Source organism: Monodon monoceros, unplaced genomic scaffold (genome assembly GCF_005190385.1).
Source record: "Monodon monoceros isolate NGI ecotype Baffin Bay Population unplaced genomic scaffold, NGI_Narwhal_1 Super_Scaffold_11, whole genome shotgun sequence".
NCBI classification, from domain to species: Eukaryota; Metazoa; Chordata; class Mammalia; order Artiodactyla; family Monodontidae; genus Monodon; species Monodon monoceros.
The window spans coordinates 87,815,809-87,838,924 of NW_021703767.1; the positions used below are offsets into that span (position 1 = coordinate 87,815,809).

General features: G+C 37.3%; 1 protein-coding gene across 1 annotated transcript in view; it reads right to left on the reverse strand.

Moving 5' to 3' along the window:
- The window catches only part of KCNMB2 (potassium calcium-activated channel subfamily M regulatory beta subunit 2), a 237,240-nt gene that overhangs the window by 170,161 nt on the left and 43,963 nt on the right, over positions 1 to 23,116 (reverse strand). The gene's annotated exons all lie outside the window — the stretch shown is intronic.

Here is a 23,116-nt window from a genome sequence, read left to right on the forward strand (position 1 = left end):
CCAGAGGTTTAAAGAGGTTCAGGGCATTTTAAGCATAAAAACTTTAGTTTTAAGCATGCAATAATATACCCCACCCACAATTCTTCTTGTCTTTTGATTTCTTAATTTATTATATATTTCCCCTCAACCATCCCAAACATTTCAAATTCTTTAGAACTTAGTCAAAAGATCTTTCTTCTAGGAAATCCATCCCATTTGCCACTGTACAGTCCCTTTTATTACACCTGACTCACCACTGAGTTTCTGTGTTAAATCCATGGTGTCATCTTCACCTCCCTGTAACAGCTGTATGCTGCAGTGGAAATAGTACTGGTCCAAAATCTGGCTCTGGATCTTGTTTTAAAAGGGTACTTGACAGACATTCACAGAAAGATAGACAAGATGAAAACGCAGAGGGCTATGTAGCAGATGAAGGAACAAGATAAAACGCCAGAAAAACAACTAAATGAAATGGAGATAGGCAATCTTCCAGAAAAAGAATTCAGAATAATGATAGTGAAGATGATCCAGGACCTCGGAAAAAGAATGGAGGCAAAGATCGAGAAGATGCAAGGAATCTTTAAAAAAGATCTAGAAGAATGAAAAAACAAACAGAGATGAACAGTACAATAACTGAAAATAAAAGAAACACTAGAAGGAATCAATAGCAGAATAGCTGAGATAGAAGAAAGGATAAGTGACCTGGAAGACAGAATGGTGGAATTCACTGCTGCAAAACAGAATAAAGAAAAAAGAATGAAAAGAAATGAAGACAGCCTAAGAGACCTCTGGGGCAACATTAAATGCCACAACATTCGCATTATAGGGGTCCCAGAAGGAGAAGAGAGAGAGAAAGGACCCAAGAAAATATTTGAAGAGATTATAGTCGAAAACTTCCCTAACATGGGAAAGGAAATAGCCACCCAAGTCCAGGAAGTGCAGAGAGTCCCATACAGGATAAACCCAAGGAGAAACATGCCAAGACATAGTAATCAAATTGGCAAAAATGAAAGACAAAGAAAAATTGTTGAAAACAGCAAGGGAAAAATGACAAATAACATACAAGGGAACTCCCATAAGGTTAACAGTTGATTTCTCAGCAGAAACTCTACAAGCCAGAAGGGAGTGGCATGATATACTTAAAGTGATGAAAGGGAAGAACCTACAACCAAGATTACTCTACCCAACAAGGATCTCATTCAGATTCAATGGAGAAATCAAAAGCTTTACAGACAAGCAAAAGCTAAGAGAATTCACCACCACCAAACCAGCTCTACAACAAATGCTAAATGAGCTTCCCTAAGTGGGAAACACAAGAGACGCAAAGGACCTACAAAAACAAACCCATAGGGCTTCCCTGGTTGTGCAGTGGTTGAGAGTCCACCTGCCGATGCAGGGGACGCAGGTTTGTGCCCTGGTCCGGGAAGATCCCACATGCCACGGAGCGGCTGGGCCTGTGAGCCATGGCTGCTGAGCCTGCGCATCCAGAGCCTGTGCTCTGCAACAGGAGAGGCCACAACAGTGAGAGGGCCGCGTACTGCAAAAAAAACAAAACAAAACACAAACCCATAACAATTAAGAAAATAGTAATAGGAACATACATATTGTTAATTACCTTAACATGAATGGATTAAATGCTCTAACCAAAAGACACAGGCTTCCTGAATGGATACAAAAACAAGACCCATATATATGCTGTCTACAAGAGACCCACTTCACACCTAGGGACACATACAGACTGAAAGTGAGGGGATGGAGAAAGATATTCCATGCGAATGGAAGTCAAAAGAAAGCTGGAGTAGCAATACTCATATCAGATAAAATAGCCTTTAAAATAAAGAATGTTACAAGAGACAAGGAAGGACACTGCGTAATGATCAAGGGATCAATCCAAGAAGCAGATATAACAATTATAAATAAATATGTACCCAACATAGGAGCACCTCAATACATAAGGTAACTGCTAACAGCTCTAAAAGAGGAAATCGACAGTAACACAATAATAGTGGGGGACTTTAACACCTCACTTGCACCAATGGACAGATCATCCAAACAGAAAATTAGTAAGGAAACACAAGCTTTAAATGACACAATAGACCAGATAGATTTAATTGATATTTATAGGACATTCCATCCAAAAACAGCAGATTATACTTTCTTCTCAAGTGCGCATGGAACATTCTCCAGGATAGATCACATCTTGGGTCACAAATGAAGCCTCAGTAAATTTAAGAAAACTGAAATCATATCAAGCATCTTTTCTGACCACAACACTATGAGATTAGAAATCAATTACAGGGAAAAATAAGTAAAAAACACAAACACATGGAGGGTAAACAATATGTTACTAAATAACCAAGAGATCACAGAAGAAATCAAAGAGGAAATCAAAAAATACCTAGAGACAAATGACAATGAAAACACAATGATCCAAAACCTATGGGATGCAGCAAAAGCAGTTCTAAGAGAGATGCTTATAGCAATACAACCCTACCTCAAGAAACAAGAAACATCTCAAATAAACAATCTAACATTACACCTAAAGGAACTAGAGAAAGAAGAACAAACCAAACCCAAAGTTAGCAGAAGGAAAGAAATCATAAAGATCAGAGCAGAAATAAATGAAATAGAAACAAAGAAAAAAATAGCCAAGATCAATAAAACTAAAAGCTGTTTTTTTGAGAAGATAAACAAAATTGATAAACCATTAGCCAGACTCATCAAGAAAAAGAGGGAGAAGACTCAAATCAGTAAACTTAGAAATGAAAAAGGAGAAGTTGCAACAAACATGGCAGAAATACAAAGCATCCTAAGAGACTACTACAAGCAACTCTATGCCAATAAAATGGACAACCTGGAAGAAATGGACAAATTCTTAGAAAGGTATAACCTTCCAAGACTGAACCAGGAAGAAATAGAAACTATGAACAGACCAATCACAAGCACTGAAATTGAAACTGTGATTTAAAATCTTCCAACAAACAGAAGCCCAGGACCAGATGGCTTCAAAGGTAAATTCTATCACACGTTTAGAGAAGAGTTAACATTCATCCTTCTCAAACTCTTCCAAAAAATTGCAGAGGAAGGAACACTCCCAAACTCATTCCATGAGGCCACCATCACCCTGATACCAAAACCAGACAAAGATACTAAAAAAAAGAAAATTACAGAACAATATCAGTGATGAATATAGATGCAAAAATCCTCAACAAATCACTAGCAAACAGAATCCAACAACACATTAAAAGGATCATACACCACGATCAAGTGGGATTTATCCCAGAGATGTAAGGATTCTTCAATATAAGCAAATCAATCAATGTGATACACCATATTAACAAACTGAAGAATAAAAACCATATGATCATGTCAATAGTTGCAGAAAAAGTTTTTGACAAAATTCAACACCCATTTATGATAAAAACTTCTTTAGAAAGTGGGCATAGAGGGAACCTACTTCAACATAATAAAGGCCATATATGACAAACCCACAGCAAACATCATTCTCAATGGTGAAAAACTGAAAGCATTTCCTCTAAGATCAGGAACAAGACAAGGATGTCCACTCTCACCACTGTTATTCAACATAGTTTTGGAAGTCCTAGCCACGGCAATCAGAGAAGAAAAAGAAAGAAAAGGAATCCAAATCAGATAAGAAGTAAAACTGCCACTGTTTGCAGATGACATGATACTATACATAGAGAATCCTAAAGATGCCACCAGAAAACTACTAGAGCTAATCAATGAATTTGGTAAAGTTGCAGGATACAAAATTAATGCACAAAAATCTCTTGCATTCCTATACACTAATGATGAAAAATCTGAAAGTGAAATCAAGGAAACACTCCAATTTACCATGGCAACAAAAAGAATAAAATACCTTGGAATAAACCTACCTAGGCAGACAGAAGACCTGTATGCAGAAAACTATGAGACACTGATGAAAGAAATTAAAGATGATACAAACAGATGGAGAGATATACCATGTTCTTAGATTGGAAGAATCAATATTATGAAAATGACTCTACTACCCAAAGCAATCTACAGATTCAATGCAATCCCTATCAAATTACCTATGGCATTTTTTACAGAACTAGAACAAAAAATCTTAAAATTTGTATGGAGACACCAAAGACCCCGAATCGCCAAAGCAGTCTTGAGGGAAAAAAGACGGAGCTGGAGGAATCACACTTCCTGACTTCAGACCATACTACAGAGCTACAGTAATCAAGACAGTATGGTACTGGCACAAAAACTGAAATATAGATCAATGGAACAGGATTGAAAGCCCAGAGATAAACCCACGCACCTATGGTCAACTAATCTACAAAGGAGGCAAGGGTATACAATGGAGAAAAGACAGTCTCTTCAATAAGTGGTGCTGGGTAAACTGGACAGCTACATGTCAAAGAATGAAATTAGAACACTCCCTGACACCATACACAAAAATAAACTCAAAATGGATTAGAGACCTAAACGTAAGATCAGGCACTATAAAACTCTTAGAGGAAAACGTAGGAAGAACGCTCTTCGACATAAATCACAGCAAGATATTTTTTGATCCACCTCCTAGAGTAATGGAAATAAAAACAAAAATAAACAAATGGGACCTAATCGAACTTAAAAGCTTTTTCACAGCAAAGGAAACCATAAACAAGACGAAAAGACAACCCTCAGAATGGGAGAAAATATTTGCAGATGAAGCAACTGAGAAAGGATTAATCTCCAAAATATATAAACAGCTCATGCAGCTCAACATTAAAAAAACAAACAACTCAATCCAAAAATGGGCAGAAGACCTAAATAGACATTTCTCCAAAGGAGATATACAGGTTGCCATCAAACACATGAATGGATGCTCAACATCCCTAATCATTTGAGAAATGCAAATCAAAACTACAATGAGGTATCACCTCACACCAGTTAGAATGGGCATCATCAAAAAGTCTACAAACAATAAATGCTGGAAAGGGTGTGGAGAAAAGGGAACCCCCTACATTGTTGGTGAGAATGTAAATTGGTATAGCCACTATGGAAAACTGTATGGAGGTTCCTTAAAAAAGTAAAAATAGAGCTACCATATGACCAAGCAATCCCACTCCTGGGCATATATCCAGAGAAAACCATAATTCAAAAAGAGTCATGCACCCCAATGTTCACTGCAGCACTATTTACAATAGCTAGGACATGGACGCAACCTAAATTTCCATCAACAGAGGAATGGGTAAAGAAGATGTGGTACATATATACAATGGAATATTAGCCATAAAAAAGAATGAAATAATGCCATTTGCAGCAACATGGATGGGTCTAGAGATTGTCATACTGAGTGAAGTAAGTCAGACAGAGAAAGACAAATATCATATGATATCACTTATATGTGGAATCTACAAAAAGTGTACAAATGAACTTATCTACAAAACAGATATAGGGTTACAGATGTAGAAAACAAACTTATGGTTACCAGGGGGTAAGTGGTGGGGGGAATAAATTGGAAGACTGAGATTGACATATACACACTGCTATATATAAAATAGATAACTAGTAAGGTCCTACTGTGCAGCAGAGAGAACTCTACTCAATACTCTGTAATGGCCTATATGGGAAAAGAATCTTAAAAAGAATAGATATATGTATATGTAAAAAAACATCTCAGGAGAATACTAAATTAAATTGGAAACATAAGTTGAACCTTTGCTGATGTGTTAAAATTTGTTCTATATCACATTGGAATTTTTTTTTGGTCAATTATTCTTTTTAACACTAATTAAATGTTTCTAAAAAAAATAGGAGGCAAGTGTTTTGTATCTCTTGCAAAAACTCCATAAAACCTTAAAGTTTTGGTGAACCACGCTTTGAACACCACTGCTCTAATAGACTACACTAGTTTCCTACTTGGTTTCCACCTCTCTCCATCAGTTCTCCACACATCTGCTAGACTCACCTTTCTAAAACATAGAACTGACTTTGACATTTCTCTGTTCAAACATCCTCAGCATAACTTTATCTCTGTAGTGTGGTGCTCAGCCCCAGCTGTACCAGGTTAGCACTGAGAATTGTCACTTCAGGACCTTCTCCAGGTCAAATAATTCAAATCTCTTAGGATGGGGTCTGAGTATATCTCAGATGCTCCTCTAGTGTAAGGTGCAGCCAGAATTGAGAAGAACTGACTTAGAGGAAATTGTACACACTTCTTAACATGTCTCACAAGACCCTCAGGATTTCATCTTTCCCCAGTTGTGCTTAACTTCAACATGGCCCTGCATACCTTGGATCAAATGAGATTCCCTGGGCACATGCTCTAACCCCTTCCTCCTGCTTGGGCTGCTTCCTCTGACTCTAGCCTTTTCCATTGTATCCACTGACAGATTGACATTACACCTTGGAAACACAGTTCAGGTATCACCAATTTCATGTTGGTTCTTCCCTTCCTTTAATGCCTCCCTCTCTCTCTCTTCTGATCGATGAATAAACTCTACTGTAATCATAGCATTTTCTTTTCATCTCTGCCTCACCAGCTGTCTGACTTATTATTGATGTGTACCCCCGGATAAGTTTCCTTACTCGAATGAATGAATGAACAAATAAATGAATAAAGAGAACATCTATCACATTCCTAAGAATTCTGATCATTCTACCTCTGTTTACCAATTTATATTCTGTAGTGCTTTTAGACATTAATTATCTATAATTTGCATCTCAAAAAAGTGCCCCTGAGTAGTTACCAGTTGACTGGACTCAAAGCCAGAGTCCTCTATAAATCCCAAGCTCATCTCACCAATCCCTTTTTTACTTGGAGCTGTTCTCTGGGTTTAGGTGGAGACAGTGTAGCTAAAAGGTCAGATAATCTGAGCTCATGACTGTGTACTCTGTAGAGATTTTGAGGCTGGTATCAGACTCTAATTAGAAACTTGAGGCCTTTATACCTTGTCTGTTGTCCTGTATTTCTACAGATTCCTTTGTCATCAAACTACTGTCCCCCTAGAAGTTTAAGCATCTGAGTTCTTGTTAAGGCTTCATGATTTGATTTTCCTGCCATTCCTCTTCCCCCCAGATTTTAACATTTGGAATATTGCAGAGCCAACACAAAAGACGGGATTGCAGCCAAGAGATTATAAACAGGCCCAGTTAGTATAGCTCAGTCAGAGAGGGAAAGATGAAAACCAGTGTCTAAATACCTTACCCATACCACATAAAACACAACCCATGGCAGTCTGGAAAATGAGTAGAGAATGGCATATTATTCAAATACATTAATGTGAAATTCCTGACACGGTGGTACTCCAGCACCTCCAATATTTCTGCTTCAGGAGTCTTAATGCAATTCGTGGTGAATGCTGTGTTTGTTGTGTCACTGTGTTGGTAATAGAAATGACAATGTGACTTTGTCCCCACTCTCATGCTTTGCACGTCAATTTTATCTCAGTTGAAACTTTCCCTTTGATTATTCAGTGGCCCTGACTGTGCAAACTCAGTGTCGTGCACATTTCATGAGGTATGAAGCTGGGGAGAGGCAAGTGGCTTTCAGATGCCTGCACACTTTTCCCAGTGCTGTGTCCTATGGGTTATTTTCTCCTTCATAATGATGATATTGGAAATAAACTTTAAATTAGACGTTAATGGAATGGTTATTGAGCTGCACATTGTGTATCTTTGTACCTATTAACATCACAATCAACAGAACATTCCAGAGTACCCTGCAATTATAATTGATTCAGCAAGGCAATGATTTCCAACTGGCTGAGGAGCTCCTTTATGATGTGATAAAAATCCATTATGGGCAAGAGGCATGAGAATGTCAACTAGTGACTCAGACTCCTCCCCATGATGCCCATTTAAAGCAGGTAGCTTGAGACTACGTGACTGACCCTGTTTCTTTATAAGTACCCCCATGATGTCTGGCATCTGTGTGGAGAGTAACGGCAGGCACACCTGTGAAGACTGAGCCTCAGGATGGAAACCCCATTGACCCTCTTCTCTCCTCTCCAGCCATATGCCACATAGAAACCTTGGTTTGAGGCAAACAATGGGATAGATGTGTTACTGAAAGAGCTTCTATTATAAATCATTTCTTTTGATTTTGGTACAGATTTATGGGAGCTGTTTGAGAAACAGTTTAGAGCCTGATTCAAAATTGAATTTTCTGTCTTTTAGACACATGGAAGTTCCTTTCAATTTGGCTTTTGTAAAGATACTTGGTTCATTCCTGGACTTCACTAGTTCTAACAAGGTTTTAACAATCCCCAGGGTGGTGGCGGTGGGGACATGGAGATAAAGAAGGGAGAAGACCATGGAAAATTTTGTTGGATCTTTTAAGGCAGAAACAAGAAGCAATTAACCTCATCCAGAGGGAAAAATAGATTATAATTTAGCTTGTGTTGATGTTGTCTTACGGAGAGTGAAACAGGGTCATGAGTGGCGAGACAGTAGTTAAGGAAAGAGTGTGGATTTTGGAGTAATGAAGACTTAGATTCACATCTTAATTCTTCCAATTAATAGCAGGTATGTGATCATAGGAGTTTGGTCATGTCATTCTGAGTTTGTTTCCTCATTTGTAAAATAGTGTCTTTCTGGTTAGGATTGCCATGCAGCTTAGATAACATGGATAAAGACTAAGTGTGTAGCGAGTGTAAAATCAATGGTATATGCTCTTATTCTGCACTGTTATTGTTGAGGAGAGGTTATTAAAATTAAAGTAAGTTATCTGTATCTGGATGCAGGGGAGTGTGTGGGTAGGACTTAGAAACTTAGTTCATAAAGGGAAAGTGTCCAAGATGGGAGGCTAATGCTGGAGAGATGTCAGATCCAAGTAGGGAGCAAATGTATGCCTTGGCATCTGAGGATTCAACTCCAAGCGCAAAGGAGGCAAAGACTGAGAGGAGCGAGGTGGCTGAGCGGTAGATGAGTGCTGACACATTTCACGGTCATCGTTCTCCTCCCTAGTGCTGCTTTGAAAAGCCCCGGATCCCATGCCTGAGGGTGTTTCAGGTGATGAAACCCAGTTCTGTGACATATGCAGAGCTGCTGACCTGCTAAATGGTATCCAGTAAAGACCAGTTATTTTCTCAGTCTTTTCTATGAAATGCAAAAGGAATTGTGCTGCTTGCCATCCTGTGAAAGTTTTATTGGGCTGCAGCTAAGGATGGGGCAAACCTTGATCAGGAAGGAGACATGCAGAAGTGGAGTGGGCACTCATTGGATCACAAGGATTCAAGCCCGGAGTACTCATTCATCAACTCATGTAAATGACTTTGCCTCCTGAGCCTTAGTTTCTTCATATTTAAGTAGGGGACAGTAATGCCCATATGCCTAGTGTATGGATGTCACGAAGCTCAAAGTTAGAGATAATGGATGATAAAGCACATTGTAAACTGTAAACAATCATGTGAGGATGTGAGGAATTTTTAATGTGCCCAAACACCTCTTGTAGCTGTGATATCCATCTAAAACTCAACAGCCTCATCATATTGATGTATTGATTTGTTTCTTTTTGCAAATATATGGTCACTAAGGTACAGAATAAGAAGACACCAGTAATTCAACATATTCAAACAGATATTTGTATTCACTATGTCTATATTAGCTTAATAAGTAACTTCATTAGTGGTATGTTCTTGGAAATGAGCGTTGCCAACAAGCTTTTCATTAGAGAAAATAAAAAATGAAATTCTTTGAATGATACTGATATGACATTTTTGTATTATTTGCTTCACTCTGCAAGTTGGTATCTCAATCAGTATAATTCATTCATTTATTCTGTCATCTCACTTTTTAAGTGTTTTTATGTGCTGACATTCCTCTTTTATATTTATACTCACTTATAAATAATGTCTTTTTTGTTGACAACTTCCAAGTTAATTTCTTTAAATGCAACCTCCCCCTTAAATTCCAGACTCATACATCCAACTGCCTACAATGCATTCCCACTTGAATGTCTAATAGCCACTTCAAATTCAACTCCCCCAAGACTGAACTTTTAATTTGCTACCATCCCCTACAAAAGTGTTCCTCCTATTGTGTTTCAACAAAGAGCTACTTCATTTTTCCAACTGCTCTGACCCCAAACTTGGGGGTTGCCCTTGATTTCTTCCTTTTGTCACACTCTGCATGAATTCATCAGCAAATACTATTGGCTCTAGTTTCATAATATATCCAATCTGGCTACTTCCCACTATCTCCACTGTTTCTACACTAATTTCTTGTTCAGGTTAGGGTAATTCTTCCAAATTGATCTCTCTGCTTCTGCTGTTTTCACATTTCCCCACTCCTGCAGACACAGACCATTCTTACCACAGCAGCCAGAGTGAGCTCTATGATACAATACAGATCATGCCACGTTTTTGCTACAATCCTTCTAATGACATTCCATTTCACTCAGGGTATAAGGTGCTATATGATCTGCCCTATTTCCTACTTCCCACCTTATCTCCTAATATTCTTCCCCTTGCTTACTTTGCTCTTGCCTCAGTGGCCTTCCTGCTATTGATCAAACATGCCAGTCATATTGGGTACATAAGGAGGAACGGAGGAGGGCCTTCCAGAAGGAGAGGACAGCCTCTTCAAAGTCATAGTTCTTAAAGAACTTGGCATAATTGGAATTTCAGTGCCTCTGGAGGTAAGGCTTTACAAAAGATACAGGCTCAGCCAGGTAATGAATAGTCTGGTTTGCCATGTCCGAGAGGTTCGACCTTATCCCAACAGGTAATGAGTAGCCAGTAAAGAGTTTTAGGCAGAAGAGTGACATAATCAGATTTGCATTTTAGGAAATTACAGTGGAAGATGTATTGAAGCAGGGTAACCCGTTGGGAGGACATGGCAATGGCACAGGCCAGGGAAGTTAAAGGCCCTATCTATGGATGGGACGTTGGAAATAGAAGAAGATGATCAAAAGTATTTTAGGAAGTAGAACATGACCCACTATAGACATTAAATAACCATTGGTCAAAATCAACAGAATAAAAGTTTGTCACCATCTAGTTTTTAGAGTAGGTATCAGTGGGAAAAATTCAGATCATTGAGGCAAAAAAACTACTTAGAAACCAGTTTAGAAACCTTAAATTAGCCAATAAAAACGCAGACTTATAAAGGACCAAATCACGTCTTTTGATGCAGTATTCTCTGGTTAGACTCTATAGTATATTTAATTGTGAATTTCAAGACATCTCATTTGATTGCCCCTCTAGGAGGAACTGAGTCAAGTGATATATGACTTCTTATTGGTTTGCTTATTTTATTAGACACTTTTTTCACTTCTGGAACTTGTTCCCAGATGTATCATTTTCCATTTCAGACATCATAAATATGTACATAAATATTTTAAAAGTTTCTTTTTATTCAGGTTGAATATGTGCCATATAATGGATATTAGCTCTAACTGAAAAGTACCTAAAGTAATAAACTAATAAACTGCTCTGAGCTTTAAGCTTAAATTACCCCAAATAGCATCAGGAATAGAGTGTGTTGAAATTGACAGGGACACTAGTGATCATCTACAGCAACCTCCACCTCAACCTCACCCCACTGTCCCTAATTCATTTTAAGAAAAGAAATTAAATGGCAAAAGGACTTGCCAACCTTATACCTTTGGTGGCCAAAACATTTGGAATATGCAAATTATGTATTCTGAGACCATATTATAGCAAAGGAGTCACACACAAAAGAAAATGACTTTGCTGTGCATTAGAAGCTCCAGAGAGCATGCCAACAATACAGGTTCTTCTTGAAGAGACTGTGATTCAGCAGAAACCTTCACTTTTTAAAAATACCTCCCCACCATGATACTAATATAGACGGTCTATGTACCACAGTTTGGGAGTGACTTAAATGAAACAAATTATGCAGGCACAAACAATGAGTTTGCCAAAACACATGGACTACATGTAGACTATAGTATTTACCAGATCTTAGGCTGACAGATACACTTTTAAAAAAGTTCTTCTCTACTAACATCTGTTTTCATGAAAAATACACACAGACCATCATGGAATCCTTCATGGCTGGTGCCAACGTAACATGAAAATTGCAAATCCAACCATCCCTTTCCAGCAATTTGAGTATCAAGCTCTCCTAATTTTGATGTATTTCACATGTGTCATTCCTTAAGAGAGTCTGAGATAAGCATAAACATTAAATGATGTCTGTGTCCTCAGTGAACATCTGTCTTAGGAAAACAGATGTGATCAGTCCATTGGGGGAGGCAGAGGCTGATCAGTGTTCCACCTAGAACTCTTGGTTTCCCAGAGTCTGAAATAATGTGATCAATCTGTACCTTCGGAAATGCTTTACTTAAAGTCTGAGAGTGAGAGATGGCGCATTATGTACCCTGAACTAGATCTATAGCTGCTGGTGTGACTAAGATAATTCAGACCCTCCATAAATATTGCCAGTAAAACCAAAAAGCAAAAAAAAAAAGTTTTCTGGAAAATAATGTATGCTACAGATCTGAGGGGAATGTACTCTCTTACCCTTGCATAGACATATACAAATTTCAATTGGGTTATTATTTTTAAAAATCACATAGGACTGAAACAGACTTTAGGAATCATGTCATCCAGTAATTTTTACAAAGAAAATTTGCTGCATAATCCTTTTTTCAAGCTAAGTTTATATAGAGTTCCCAAATATAAAAAGATAAAGGCAGAGTTGCTCTGAATGAAGCTAGGACATAGGGAAATGCTTGGTCTGATCTTTGCAGCCTGCCGACTGACAGACCTGATACCCTACATCAGAGCCCCAGGGTGTCACAGGAAAGCACTGTTTGAATCAATGTCTTTATTTTTCAGAGCAGTGACTATGACCAAAGAAGTTAAGAGATTTGCCTGTAGCAGGGAAGGGATAATGCCTTAAAATCGAACTTAGCGCCCAGGTACCAGCACTCTCCCCCAGAGGCCAAGTTGCCCTTCAACCTTTGATAGAGTCACAAGACTACAAATGATGATCAGGAAGGAGACATGCAGAAGTGGAGTGGGCACTCATTGGATTACAAGGATTCAAGCCCAGAGTACTCATTCAAGCCTGGAGTACTCATTCATCAACTCATGTAAATGACTTTTTTTTTTTTCAAACATGGGTTTGAACTGTGGTTGGTCCACGTATATGTGGATATTTTTCAATAGTAAATACTTTATGGTACTACATGGTCCATGGTCCATGGTTGATTGAATCTTGGGGTGTGGAGGAATCTCAGATAAGGAAGGCTGACTATAAGTTATACGTAAATTCAAGGGTCCACTGTATAAATTCATACTGGACAGCCTCTTTGTACTCACAGGAAAGACTGACTAAGAGCTGCTATTTTCAATGTAGGTTTTTTTGGGAAAACTGGTCTAAAGCAAGGAGAGATAGGGGGTGCTACCTCCTCCAAGGAAGATCCAGGGCTGAGCACAGGAAGTATTTTTGGAGGAAGTGGAGGCCATGAGCTCCATTTGCATATCTTGAAGCTCCCTGGGTAGAGTTGATGGTTCTAGAAAAGGAGTGAGCTCTGAAAAAGGGAAAAGCAATGAACACCTGGCAATCAGTGCAATTCAACAACAAAGGGTATGAAACTTAACAATCAGCTCTTGCTTTTGGCAGGCCCATAAATATGCCGACTCTTCAAATGAATTTTTATTGATTTTAACCATTGCATATTGATTATATATGGGGAAGTTGGAGAGTTTTCTCTGGTAGTCTTTAGATATGTGGGACTGACTGTGAGAATTATTTTAAATAAAGACCCATCAAATGTAAATTGGTGCAGCCCCTGTGGAAAACAGTATGGAGGTTTCTCAAAAACTAAAAATAGAACTACCATATGACCCAGCAGTTCCACTCCTGGTTATATATCCGAAAGAAACTAATTCAAAAAGACACATGTACCCCAATGTTCATAGCAGCATTACTTACAATTGCCAAGATATGGAAGCAATCTAAGTGTCCATCAATGGAGGAATGGATAAAGACAATGTGGTAGATATATACAATGGAATATTACTCAGCCATAAAAAATAATGAAATTTTGGCATTTGCAGCATCATGGATGGACTTGGAAGGCATTATGCTAAGTGAAATAAGACAAAGACAAATACTGAATGATATCACTTATATGTGGAATCTAAAAAATACAACAAACTAGTGAATATAATAAAAAAAGAAGCAGACTCACAGATATAGAGAACAAACTCCTTTTACCAGTGGGGAGAGGGAAGGAGGGAGGAGCAATATAGGGGTAGAGGATTAAGAGGTACAAGCTATTATAAAATAAGCTACAAGGATATATTGTACAAAACAATAAATAAAGCCAATATTTTATAATAACCATAAGTGGAATATAAAACTTAAAATAGAATAAAAATAAAAGATTAAGATAAATAAAGACCCATCAGAAGGTGATTCATGAGATATCATCCTCTTCTCCATTCTAGACTGTACCATTTTTTTATGCTTCCTAGGCAAAATTTTGAAGTAATTTACTTTTGGTCACTAATCTTATGTTCTTTGTCTTTTAGTGGCTCATGCAACATCATAGAAATTTTGAAATAAAGTTAATAGACTTACCTTTTCTTTCATTCAAATAAAGACTAGGAAATCTCCCTGTTTTGGGGGAAAAGAGTGTGCTAGTCCTCTCCAAAATTGTAAGTGCAGTATGATTTTAACTCTATTTTTAAAAGTAATTAAAGTATTAGATGAAGGTAGGGTGGTTGAGGGCATGGGCATTGGAATCAGACTTCTGGGTTTGAATACTATTTTTACCAGTTATAAGCTGTGTGACTCTGGGCAAGTTACTCAAGTACTCTGTGCCTTAATTTCAACTAAAGATGGGAGATAACAGTGCTTACCTCACAATGTTGCTGTGAGGATTAAAAAAGCTAATGCATAAAGCTCTTGGTGAAGTGCCTAGCACATAGAAAATTCTCAATAAATATCAGCTATTATTATTTCCAAGTAGTTGGACAATGGGTAATCTTTTTCTTTTAATTTTCCAAAACAAATCTTAATGTGATTATGCTATATGTTATGTTATGACAGAAACTAAAATTATAAATATAAAACAGAAAAGTATCCCTTTTTGAAAATTGAAAATTTTAAAAATTTGAAGAGCTCCTCCTTTTCTTAAATCCAATGTCAACCAAACTGATGTTCTGTTTGAATGGCATAGTGTGTTCATGAAGGGGAGAAAAGAGGGAGGGACAAAAGGACAGATAAAATTGTTCCACCCACTCTTCTTGAAAAATCCATTCTCCTTTCTATCCTCTCAACTGACTGTCACTATGACCTTCTAGCACCAAACAAGAGAGAGGGAAGAGGAATAAGAGGAAGAATGAAAGTGGTTAGATGCAGTTTCTCTGTGAAACCTTTCCAAATCTCAATGGGATAACATTTTAATCTCATGCCAACCCTTCCCTCTCACTGTCACTCTTTTGGGCCAGTCATTTTTAGTGTGTTGATATACGAACAGATCTGATTCGATCTCACCTCTTTGTAGGTTTAGGTAAGAAGATCATTAGAAAGATTCCCAGCTCAAAATGAACAATTTAAAATGTTATGACTGTCTTCAGGCCTCTTGCTTTAGAGAATGGCAGAATGGAGTTCTGGGTGCAAGCTTTTACTTGCCACTTCAGTCAATTAACTAGCAAGTACTTACTGAATGCCTACTCTGGTCTCATGTAATAACGTTCCGACCTGACCTGGTCATGCCCTTCTGGATAGCCTCACACAGTCCCTTTTCAGATGTGAATGGATCCTGGCTGGGCTCAGCTGCAAAAGCCATGCCTGAGCCCCTGGGATGTTTGGGCCATCTCTCAGCCACTGCAGTTGTCCGTGGGGATAAGAGGTGGGGATGGTCTGTGGGATGCAGAGGCTATATCCATTTGGATCAGCACAGGCTTCTGAGTTTGAATGTGGGCTCAAGTAGGGCTAAGTATGCTAGCAAAATTGAGTAATTTTTAGTGCTTCTGTCAGAAATCTGGGGTGTGGAAACCTGCTCACCTGATTAGATGGCTTGGAAGGTGAAAGCTGAGCTGTTGAAGTGCTAGAGTAAATATCTGTTACATTTGTTTCATAATGAGCTTATATTTTAAATAATTTTCTTTTTGGATAAACTTACCTTTCTTTCTACTAAAGTACCTGTTTTGTTCTTCCTGCTGGAGATGGTTAAAAAAAAAAAACCAATCTAATAAGTATTATGTTTGATTTGAGCCCAAGGGGGAATCACTTTATACACATAGACTCTGTTTGGTCATTTAATAGTTGTGTGACCTGAACAGTTATTAGCTGTTGAGCACTTTCTATGTGCCCAGGCCCTGTGCTACATCTTTTATACCAATTATCTCATAAATTTCTCATGACGGTCCTTTGCATAGATCCCGTGTTTTCTCTATGAGGAGTCTGAGGCTTAGAGGAGTGCAGTAAATACCTAAGGTCCTCTAAGTAGAGTGATGATGCTGTGTAGCTGAGCCTCAGTGTCTTCAGATGTGAAATGAAAGTCGTGATAGCTTCCTCCCAGGGTGCTTGTCATGAATAAATGAAGATGTATACACACACACACACACACACACACACACACACACACACAGATATATAGATATGTAAAATAAAATTATAAATTCTAAAATTAAAAATTACATATATACACACACACACTTATGTTTGGGTGTGTTTCTGGTACATAATAAACATTTAATAACATTATTTTAACAAGGATCCCTTTCTACAAAAACCAATTTGCTTCCGTGGAGGAATACGTAGTGAGAAGTAAATGAAGAAGCTTTCATTTGAGGTTTGCTAACATACTCAATGGACAGAGTTCTGGTTACTTTCTGCCATCTCCCTGCTCAAAGTTTCCTGAAAATCATTTATGTATCCCATTAGTTAAATGAATTATTCACTGATAAGGATCTTTTGCTTTTACCTCAGGTGATGGTGACAGGGCTTTTAACCTCTCATTCAACTTCTAGTTGGAATGAGAACCTTTTCTATCTGGGTGCCCTTCCCTGCTGTGCTATGTGCTCCTCAAAGGCAGGGACTGAATCTGGTTGAGAATACTTTCCTGCCTGTGCAGATGCTCTGTTACCTGCCATCTCCTAGTGGGCTGGGCATAGTCCCTGGACACCTCCCACAGAAAGGTCACTGGAAAATATAGTCAACCCACCAAATTCTGTTTATTGAGGGAGAAAGATCCTTGTACCCCAGGGGTCCTTTTTCTACCCTCTATTTCCTAACACTTCCCAGGCCTTAGTTCAACCTGGGATAATTCATCTCTGCTGGAAAATTTATTAGGAGTTATCTGTCAAAATGGTTAAAGATTTTCCCTAGTAGATAGAAAGATACAGTACAAAAACCCAAGAAGTTAACACCCATATAGTATCAGTAGAGGGATAGATAAATAGACCAATGGAGCAGAATAGGGTGCAGATCATGCCCTTCATCCCATCTATGATGTTTATATGATAAATGTGGCATTTCAAATCAGTAAAGGAAGAAGAGACTATTTTATTATACCCATTTGGAAAAAAATAAAAAGAATATTCCTTTCGTATCATTGAAAACAAATTTCAAGTAGATTAAAATTCTAAACACAAAAAACTATACTGTCTTAGAAAAAGTATAGGAGAATAATTTTATAATTTTGAAATCATATTTGGCTATAAAAATTAAAAACTCTGACACAGGATATACATAAATACAGAAAATAAAATTCAATAACATTTTAGCAATGGTTATCTCTTGTGAAGGTAATGTAAAGGACATGTAGTCATATATAACTTGGGCTACTAGAAAAACATTGAAAAGAAAAATGTTTAGAGAAAATATATTTGTATCTATCTGAAAAAATATGGTAGGATTTTTAAACATTTTTACATGCTTCTAGAAACTCCTCCCCCCATCCCTCATCTTCTGAGAAAGATTGTAACATGAGTCTGCCTTCAAAAATTGACTTTTAAAGACCCAGGATTTATTTTAGGCTGAAATAAAATGTTGACCAAAATAGTACATCCTTAGACTCCTTGTCTGACCTATAACCACAATCATTATCTTTTTTTCTGTCCAATGACATATCACAACATTCTTTTTTGATTTGGATCTCTGCAGGTCTTTGCAGCTGGAAATTGTTTGCAACTCCTGTTTAGGGCAGGAGAAAGTCAGGGTTGGAAAAAAAGTTAGAATTCATCTAGTCAGATCCCCATTCCACACTTGAATTCCCTTCACAAAATCCCCTCTTGCTCCATTAATGTGCCCATGCCAGCTACTCCAGTCTGTGTGAATGAGGCAAAGAGCACAGAGCAAAGAAACAGCAGGAAGGAGAGCTGTGGCAATCCTCACACCCTAAAATCTCACTAAGTTTTATATGCCTGTCTACCACATAGAAAAGAAAAGTCAATTAAAGATTGCTTTATAAAAGGCCTTACTTTCTGAATGGGACTTCTGTAAGTAATAAACTTGCACACATGTTGGAACATTTATGAGAATGAATCATTCCTAAATTATCAGCTCATATTATCATATAAATGATCACTCTTGCTTTCTCTTCCAATAGTGCTATAATCTCTAATAAAGCAGTTTATACATGTTTTAAGCGAGACTACAGTACCCCAGAAAACTAACATTATATTGCTTTAATAATAAAAATGAAAAATTATTTCAGGCAACTTTCATCAGATGCCCAAATCTCTGGATCAAGTCCCATTTAGTCCACCCTACATCTGTATGGAAAACAAGTCAGACTGAACCCTAAATATAGTATTATAAGTGTCTCAGGCTTGGTATATTCAAAGACCCAGGTCAAATTGCTGCTTATGAAATCTGCTCCCAGTCTCTGACTCTCTCCTCTTCCTAATCCTAAAATCTTCTCCTATAAGAGTTTGGGTCTCTAGAAGAGAAAATAAGTGGAAAATAATGATCCTACCTTTGGTGCATGGTGGCCATGATATGGACAGTTAAAAAGAAGTTCTCTACTCTAGTGAAAAGGATGGTTAATGTAATAGTTTGGACTTAAGTGTTGAAGATTGGCTCTGTGGAAAAAAAAAAAAAGAAATGAGCCTTAGGGGGGAAAACAGGCCTTCATAAATTTCATCATGCATCATGTGGTACAAAAGAGCCACTGAAATTAGAGCTTGTACAAGTGTATTATTATGATGATGTTTTCAACAAGTTCTGCCAAAGTCTTAAAACCACAAGCACTTTTAGAGTTGATAATTGCCTGGAGAGATAATCTGCTTTCTGTTCACTGAAATCTAAGTGAAGGAAAGAGGATCCTGTTCAGAGAGTTTTAATTTGCCTGAAAGCCTTAATCAGATGATGGATTTTCTTCTGTGGACCCCTTTCATAGTCTGTCAAGAGGAGCCCTGCTGCTAAATCTGAAAATGTTGGCAGACAGACACTCCTTGTTAGAAGTAAGAACAGTGGTGGGTACACACAAATACAGTATATAAACAATGGCTTTGATTCAGATGGTTTCTGTTTGTTTGTTTTTTGAGGACGATGGAGGGAGATATTTGAAATCTTTTGCCAGTGCAAAACAACAGGTGTAATAATTAACTTACCCTTTTATCAAGAGAGTGTATTTGAGTAGGTCCTGCTTACTTGATATTAATATAATAAAAATTTGACTATTCAGTCCCAAATCAAGAAATAGGGATGATTTTTCAATACAAACTTTGGTTCTTGGAGAGGGAAGGAGGGAGAGAGAACATACATGACGTTGAACAGGCTCTCTCCTGTAACATCAGAACAACTATTACCTGGGGCAATGTCTCCCACTAAGCCTCACCAATTTATCTTAGCCTATAAATGTAAGAATCCTTTACTACTCGAAACTTGGACCAATTTCTCATTCTTGCTCAGGGATTTTTATGGTGAGCAGTGGACTACTCTGGTGCCATTAACCTTGTCTGTTGCCTGGGATGTAAAAGCCATGAGCTTACACCTTTCATCACTTTCTTGAAGCAGAGGTGTTAACCCCATCAGCCAGGACAACCTCTTGGTTAGCTGCCTTTTTTTCCCCTGTATATCTCCTTTGTTAGTTGCCTGGTAGAAGTTGGACATTACAGAATGTCACAAAAATAACACTATTTCTGGTTAAATAATTTATTTCAACCAGGTTTACCTGGCTGCTGAGAGCAGATGATTTAGTCTAGAGCTTCATAGACCCCAGGTTTCTACCCTCCTCCTGCCATAGTTTCACTTTCAGGCCATGAGAGCAGATAATTATAATACTGTGGAGTGCAGTGAATAGCCTGCTATGGGAACTCAAAGAAGGGAGCCACTATCTGCCTCGTTTCTTCCTTCCTGTTTTAGTGTTTCAGAGTCTTCTGAGTGCTTTTATGTGCATTATCTCATTTGTTCCTCAAAGTAGCCCTGTGAAGAGAGTAGGATATAGATTATCCCCATTCTTATAAATGAGACTTCTGAGGCTCAGAAAGGTTAAGTAGCTTTCCAGGATTACACAGTTAGTAAATTTTAGTCTTGAGAAGGAAATTTATCTCCTGCTTCCAAATTCTATCCTCTTGAGGTCATCATGGTGAAAGTTCTAATGAAAGGCAAATCATTATTGTTCTAACATTTTGTGACTCAGTCATATTTGAAAATAATACTTCACATTTCTGAACTGAGTCTTTATGATCACAGATACCATCTCCAACTACTGAATTAAATAATATTTTTGATAGGTTCTCAGCCAAAAAGAGACTGAAACTTACCATTATTGAGTTTCCTTTTTATATTTGTATAACTTAATTCCAGTTTATATGAGAAACTAAGAGTTAGTCAATGATTAGTATAGGATTAGCCAAAGAATATAATGTAATTGCTTACACTACTTTGTGAAATGCAAATAGCAGATGGATCATATTTTAAACAGTCAATTATCCTGTCAGTATAATAGCAATTTTTATAAGAATTTTTTTGTTTCTGAAACATGTATTTTAATATGTATTAATAACTCTAAGGCAGCCACTTCATCCATCAAGTAAATAATGTGCACTTTAAGACAGTTCACTTAAAGTTCTAAACCATATATTATACTGAACTCAGAGCACATTATTTCTCTTTCCTCTTATTATCAATTGTACATATAGAAAATTATTCCATCTTGAAAGAGGACTAAGATCACTGAGTTCTTATTTTGTACCCCAAATTTTATATACATCATCTCTTTCAATCATAAATTTTACCATTGAGAAACCGAGTTTCAGAAAAGTTAAATAACTTGCTTATGGCCACTCAACTATTTAGCGGTAAAAATAATATTTAATCCAGGTCTTTTCTCTGCACCAAGAGAAATTACTGTTTATGTCTTATAAATGTACATATAAACAAAATCATATAAAAAGTCCTCTATTTCTGGAAGATCTAAAGGAGACATAGAAAAATGATAAAGAAGAAAACACATCATTCTGCAGAGGAAAGTTCAGTGTAAATTAACTTGAAGAGGTATTAGTGATAGATGTGGGAGGAGGTCATATGAAAAAAGTGACCTATTGAATGATTTCCACCTGTATTTGCAAAACTGAATAATCCATGATCTGGTGAGTGCATGATCATGCCTATAATAAGAAAGTAGTTCAAATATTTTAGTCATGCTACTCATCTGATTTATATGAGCTTAGGGTGACAGAGAAAAGCTGGCAGAATTTGAGAATGTGACCTCTAAGTTGGGGAAAAACTTCTGACCAAAAATTTACATTTTTATGAGATACAGCTGTGGAAATTACAAACTCGGAAGTTGTTATTTAAAATATTACTTTCCTCAAATATATGTGTATATAAATATTTCTAAAATATTTATATTTCTGGTTATATTTGCGTTATAACCCACACAATGTCCACACATTTCTGAAGAACCTCCCATATTGTTATATGAATTTGTAAGTAAATGATCAAAAAAGAACACTTAAAATAGGCATTCAATTATAAAATTAGTGAACTAGGTGCTAGATCCATTTCTTTTAGTTTTTTCAAGCTTTTGTTTAGATTTTATTTTTCAAAATCATAACCTTTCATACTATGTCTAAATGAGGTTCTTCAGATTTGGTGATTGCATTTCTTACTATGTAAGTGGTGTTCAGAGGACTGAGTCTGGAGTGAATAAGGGCATTCATTATCCAAAGGATCCATATTTGCCTCAAAACACTGGAGTTTCCCTTTGTTTCATCTTGCTATTTTATCAGTATTTTTAAAGATGCAGAACTGAAGAGGGGGTATGAAAAGTGTATCAACAACAAAAATGCACAAGATTACAAGTCTTGCTCAAGGGAAGAAGAGATGGCACTAGAATTTTGCTTAAGATGAATAAATCTCCTTTTCTATTCTCATTAGGTATAAGGTTCTAAGTAACTATGTTATTATATACTGAGGTCATATATTTGAGATCCTTGGTAATCTTTCATTAATATTAGTTAGAACAGGGTATAGGAAGGACCAGATAAGGTAACATTTCATCTTCAGATGGTTGTTCCCTTGAAAGAAATCAAGAGTTTCTGTTTTATTAGCTACCCATATGTTTCCTTAGAATACCCATCTGTTAAATGGGTATTCATGCATTTATTGATCATTCGGTAAACATTTATTGAGCACCTGCAATATTTTGCTATGTATTGTGCTAAGAACAGGGGCAATAAGATAAAACATGGAAAGATACATACAAACAACTGATGGCAAAATCCTGTGACAGGTGCCAACATAGAACCTAATAGTTAACTCGAATCTAGATATGCACAAAGGAGAGAATCATCAACCCTGTTTTGTGGAGGAGCAGGAAGATGCTCAAGGAGTTTTACAGACAGATGCTTGAACTGGGTTTGAAGAAACAGTAGAGTTTTCAGATAGAAAAGGCACAAAAAGACCTTTTAGAAAGAAGGGAGATTATAGGCAAAGGCATGGTGATGTAAAATGCTATGGGCTATCCTGGGTAACTGCAAAGTTGTTCATTTTAGCTGGAAAGAGAAAGGAGAGTTTTGGAGAAGGGGTTTGGAGAGGAAAGGATAATTAGTTCATGGATGGGTGGAAGATCATCCTAAGGAGTTTATTCTTTATCCTGAGGACAATAGAGAGCCATTGGGAAGTTTTAGAAATGGAAAGCAAGACCAGAGTTTCACAATGTGAAAGTTAATTTGGTGGGGGCAAAACTGTGATAGGGAGATGATTCCTCAAGTTGATACGT